Raw genomic sequence first — 6,063 nt, 5'->3', positions numbered from 1 at the left:
CAACCAACCACTTGTTATGTTATTTCTTTCTTTCTTACAGGTACACTTGTCCAACTCTCAAAATGTTGCTTAATTGAACCTAGAATATACCATAGTTTATTATAGGCACATAGTCAAACACATCACACCTGCCAAGTAAACTCACAACTAATAAACCCACCGTATCATTACCCCAAATTTGCACTACATCAAACTTGTAATTATCTCCTTCTTTATTTCTATCAATCCCAATATACTCACATTATTTTTACGCTGAAATTTTTTTATCATTTCCCACTTTTTAATGTCTCCTAAACCCCTCACATTCCATGAACTAAAAATCATTTAAAAACTTTATTACACACTCTTTTTTATTTTCTCTTTCTGTTTTACTTGTCTTCTTTTTTGTGCCAATACTTCATTATGAGAATGGAGAATAGCCATAATGTCTTCATCTTTGCGATATAAAATAGCTCTTGATTCGATTTCTAGATCCCAAGCAACCCTGTTTTCAGCCATATCTTTATCCCAACTTCCTTCGTACTCATCTTGATTAGTTTCACCGTCTACACTGCTCTGAGCCCCGAATCTTCTAAGTTCCTTACAGCCTTTTCATCCTCCAATTCAATTTTCTCCACCACTGTATTCTCATCCTCTAAATCTGAATCATGCACTGCATCACCCCCCATTAGACAGATGTCAACATGTTACTTACCATTTCCGGCCAAACTAGCGTGGATATCATTAACTGTACTTGGTGAAATGTTTTCTTCTGCTATGCTATTCGAAAAATTTTTTGCACTTCCGCCAATCTCCTCCCGGCTTGATTCTGCTTGTCGGGTGCATCAGGGGTTTCACACTCCTCCCTGCGCCATCAAGCTCAACATGAACATTATCACCTCCGTCACTAGTAGCTATCTTATGCGCTGCTTCCAAATTTGCCTCGTCAGCGTTGTTCACCATAGCATCAACCCCCTTTTAAAATGCACAACGACGTAGTCTCTATCGTACAACACAACCACTTTGCCTCCACATTCCACTAACATATTGGGCCTTATATACTTCTACCCAGCTCCAACGGAACTTTTATTCAACACTAGATCAGTCATTTCTTTCTATTTATCCCCATATTCTTAAGTCTCGTTCTTTCAGAGATTGCTTTGTTACTGATGGTTTGAAATCTCATAAGTTCTGCACTCACCATAATTAACGGATACATTAAAGAGTTAGCCATTCGCGTTTTCAAAAAATCCTCATCCCACTCATCCAAATTCTCAATGGCAATTACCTTTCTATCTTTGTCATGCTCTGCCTCTCGTAGCCCGTATGGCATCATCACCACTGCATCCCATCCCAACTTCAACGATTCCCTCTGAAAATTTCTAGTTCTTCACTTTCATGATGTTCCAAGAGACCTTTCTCGTTGAGTTGTGATTATTATTGTTCAAACTTAACATTTTTGTTAAATATAATTACTATTATCACGTAAGTTTACGTATGTTTATTTTTTTTTAATAAATTATTTTTGAATGATTTTTTTAATTAAATTATTTATTTTGATAGGATTGTATATAATTATTTTATACTTAAAGAATTTTTACATGTCCAATAATTTTTCTGAATTCAAGACTTTACTAAAAAGACCATGGAGTGTTGTCAACAATAATTATCAAATTAGGTTGTGGTGTAAATGTTGGCTCTTGAGAATGCGATGATTTCCTTGAAAAGAAAGAGTTAAGAGGGAATAGATAAACTCTAATCAATAATAGTTGGATTTGGCTCTTACACACAAATGCTGAGTCGTGCAAGTGCAATATTTGTAGGGTTCTACGGCTAAGAAAATGAATAAGGACGATATGATGATATCCTTGTTATTTGGCAAGAAGAATTACTAATGGACTGTTAATATTGCGTGCTAATACTAATATTTCTAACCAGTCTAATTATTACTTGAGTTATCATTTATCAATAATAATAAAAATAAGTGCATTATGTTCTGTTTATTCAAAAAGTCAAGTACATTAAATAAAAATAAACAAAAAGTGAATATATGGGTTGACTTTTGTGTAGTGAAATTTAATTAAGAAAAAAATTGCATTTTTGACTATTTTAATAAGCCAAAATTTAAAAAATCAAATAAGAAGTAAGATCAGAATTGCTGCCGATGTTCAATTTAATATTGCACTAATATAATTTATATATTAAAAATAAATAATTATTTATAAATAAATTATTTTAAAATTACTTTATAGATAAACTATATGTTATCCTCATACAAAAAATAATTATGCAAATAAATATTGTTAAAAAAATTTTAATATTTCAATCTTTCTACAGTAACACATACTAATAATTTGAAAACTTATTTAAAAGTATATATGATTCTGGTATAATTTTGTAGAAATAAATTAAGTAAAAAAAAATTAAAAAGAGAGACTAAGAATAGGTAAACTTATGAAAAAAATATTTTTATTAGTAGTAAATAAGTAACATAAAAACTAAAAATATAAAACGGTGGTAAAAAAATAAATATTAAGATATTTACTAATGTCACAATAAGATAAATGAGCTCTTAAAGAATAGATAAAATTTGGGTAGAATTTGTTATTGAATGTTTCATTAGAACATTGAATGTTAATTTTGTAAATTATCTTATTTGAAGTTGATGAACAAAATAAAAAACAATGGGAAGAATTAGAGGAGAACAAAGAAAAGATATAATCTCACAAAGTTTCAGAAAAAAAAATGTCGACAGTAGTGGGTTAAAGTCATTTTTATAATTTCAAACTATTCTGGAATAAGAGTACATTGTCTAATGGGTAGAATATCATATTTAGCTTACTTCTCTTATCCCAATTAGCTAGTTACTAAATAGATTAATTAACAAAAATATTTTTGGATAATTCTCATGTCAAAGAGGTATTTAGATAAAAGCGTGTTCATCATAATATACCATATTAGTGATGAATAAAATAATATCTAGTTTGGTTTATTTCTAGTTAGACAATATTTTTTATATTTCAACTCCAATCAATCTATATTTTTACCAATTTAATTTTCACTTAAAGAGAAATTAAACTCCTTATAATGTTGTTTTTGAGTTTCATCATTTTAGCCCCAATACATGTAAAAAGAACTCCGCTCTTTTTTGGTCATATTTTAAACTATTTTAAAATTATTCATAAATAATAAAATTATATTTTTGGTGTACAATATATATAACTCAAATAAAATTCAATCCTATTTTTTTCAAATTCATGTATATATGGAATATATCTATTTTTAAACAGATCAAATTAAACCTTAATAGATCAGCAATCAACTGACAAAAGTTTCTAATGATAATACAAATTTTAAATAAAATATCCTATTTAAAATTAAATAAACCGTTTTTTAATAATTTGTATTCTGATTATTTAGGGTAATTTACTTTTTTGAATCTAACCACAATTTATGCGTTATAAATGGGCTAAAGAAAATTAGTTAGGCAATATAAACTAGAATAAAAAGCCTCTCTGGCGTTTCTAAAAGTGCATCAAGCTTGCTATAAGCAAATTAATACAGAAATAATTTTTTTCCTCTATGAATGCAAATAAACATCTGAAAATTAATGTGAAAGCTAGTGCCGCCGTAATCATGCATGCTTGTTGTTAAGAATTAAGATATCATTTGCTATAAAAATTGAATCTAACTCTTGAGGTATAAATATTAGTCATATAATCTCGCTCTTTATTGTCTTTTATTAGTTTCTTTGGACGATTTCAGTTGAAAAGAAGTTTTCATATTTCAAATTCTGAATATAGTAAAATTTATTTAGGATTCAATAATACACTCTTAATGGGTTAATTCATCTCCTCATGATTGCACCCTCCTTTATTAAACAACTTCTAGTAGTTTATTTATTTACTGAGTTTGACTGAAAAATGATCCAAGTTACTAATCTTGTAGACTGAAGAGGGAAACATGATTATCTAATCATCCATCTTAAAAAAAACGAAGCTAGCCTTTTACCCAAAAATAAAAAGAAGAAGAAAGAAAATGAAAAGGAAAACGACCAATTGAGCCAAGGCAATTAAACTAAAAACTAAAGCTGTATTCTTGTGCCCTAGCTTTTCGATGATGCAAAATTAGGGAATTCCTTCTTGTTTCTAAAAAGAAACAAAGGTGCATGACATGATGATCAACATGCATTTGTGTGAGAAATGTTAGTACTAGTTCATTCCTTGTTTCTTGTCTCTCTAATATATCGCAATGTAATGTGAAATGTTTAGATAGAAGGAAGATATTTATTTGGAGTAATATTATACACAGTATCTTATTTTCTATATGATAAAGAAAAATGTATACAAAAATATATATTGGACTTTGGAGGCTGGTTCCCGGATCCCTATATTTAAGCAAAGCAAAATAGACTTAGCCCAACAATTTAATTAAATTCTTTTTTTAAAAAATAATTTAAATAATAAATATTTATATTAAAAGTAATTTATAAATAAATAATTTAATATTTAATTTACTAAAAAAAATAACTTTTAAAATTTTTTAAAGAGACTTTATTCTTTTTTTTGTTTTTTTGGACTTGAAACGGACCTTATTCTAAGCAGCTTCACGTATTCATAACATTCCCTCATTTGAGCTTTCACTCTGTACTAACAAATTTCCATTCCCAAAACAACCCTTAAAAAAAAGTCCTAATTACAGAAGAAACCCCCCAAAAGTTCGTTGTGGTTAGGGGTGTGCATGGACGGGTGAAATCGGGTTTAATGTGACCCAGATCTGACCCGAAATATATATCGGGCCTATTTGTTAGACCCGAACCCGACCGTAGACCCGATGAAACCTATACACTTTTGGGCCACGATTATACCGGATAAAAACCGGGTGAAAACCGGGCCATTAACATTATATTACCTTGATACCTTCTTGTAAGTTAGCATGTAAAAATATCCAAATTTCCAAGACTCCAACTATTATTTGACATGGTAAAATTCACTTAGAAAAATATAATAAGAACCAACTTTTCTCTAAAATTAAAGCATAACCATAATCAATACTAATATTGCTTAATAACACCAAATATTTAAATCAATACAAATAACACAAGATTATGCATTAGTCTAAAGTCTTATGCATTTTAAATATAAAACATTAACTTATAGTCTTATATATAATGACTAGTAATACAAAATATTAAGGTTTACAATACTTAAATTTCACATAATAATAGCCATCATCCATCACTAATAACACAAAATATTAATTGTGTATGATGACCAGGTCTATTTTTGAGACTCATACCCAATTCTAGACCCGATAAAATCACACCAAATTAGTCTCAAAAGTGTTCGAAACCAGACCGAATCTTCGGATCGGACCGAACCATGCACACCCCTAGTTGTGGTTATTGCATCCTGGATGTCTGAGCTGCAGATTGTGAAGGCTGTTCATTTGGAAGTGGGCCGTCCAGGGTGCCGTACGGATTTCATGGTAATTTCTTGGATATATGCATGCATCTAAGTCAATGAGTTATAGTTCACATGACATTTCACTCTTTTTTCATTTTAAAAGTTTTGGGTTCGAGTCCTATCAGCTGCAATCGAGAAAAAAATTGATAAGTATGTGAAGAATATGTAGGTGCAACTGAGAAAAAAAAATTGATAAGTATATAAAGAATATGTAAATGTGTATTGTGTACCTAAGATTGGAAATTGTCCAATCCCAAAAAAAAAATGCATGGATCTAGTGGACATACAGAAGAATACAAATCAATTTTTTTTAATGACTAACAATGAAATATAATTATAATTCAATAAACTAATAAAAATCCGTCAAATCATATATATGAATTATGCTTGGATGGGGTATTATTAATGAGAAAATATGTGTTTATACTTTTCTAAAAATATTTAGGAGACAATAAAATTAACTATAGATGTTTAGCTAAATAAAATAATTTTGTGTTATTGACTTTGTTTGGGTACTATTAAGGTGTTAAAAGATTTTTTTAATTAATTTTTATTTTTATTGTATTTAACAAATTTTTAATAATAAAAATAAAAGTATTAAAAAAATAAAAATATATTT

The sequence above is a fragment of the Arachis duranensis genome, chromosome 10 (genome assembly GCF_000817695.3).
Source record: "Arachis duranensis cultivar V14167 chromosome 10, aradu.V14167.gnm2.J7QH, whole genome shotgun sequence".
Taxonomy (NCBI): domain Eukaryota; kingdom Viridiplantae; phylum Streptophyta; class Magnoliopsida; order Fabales; family Fabaceae; genus Arachis; species Arachis duranensis.
This window is presented reverse-complemented; position numbering follows the sequence as displayed.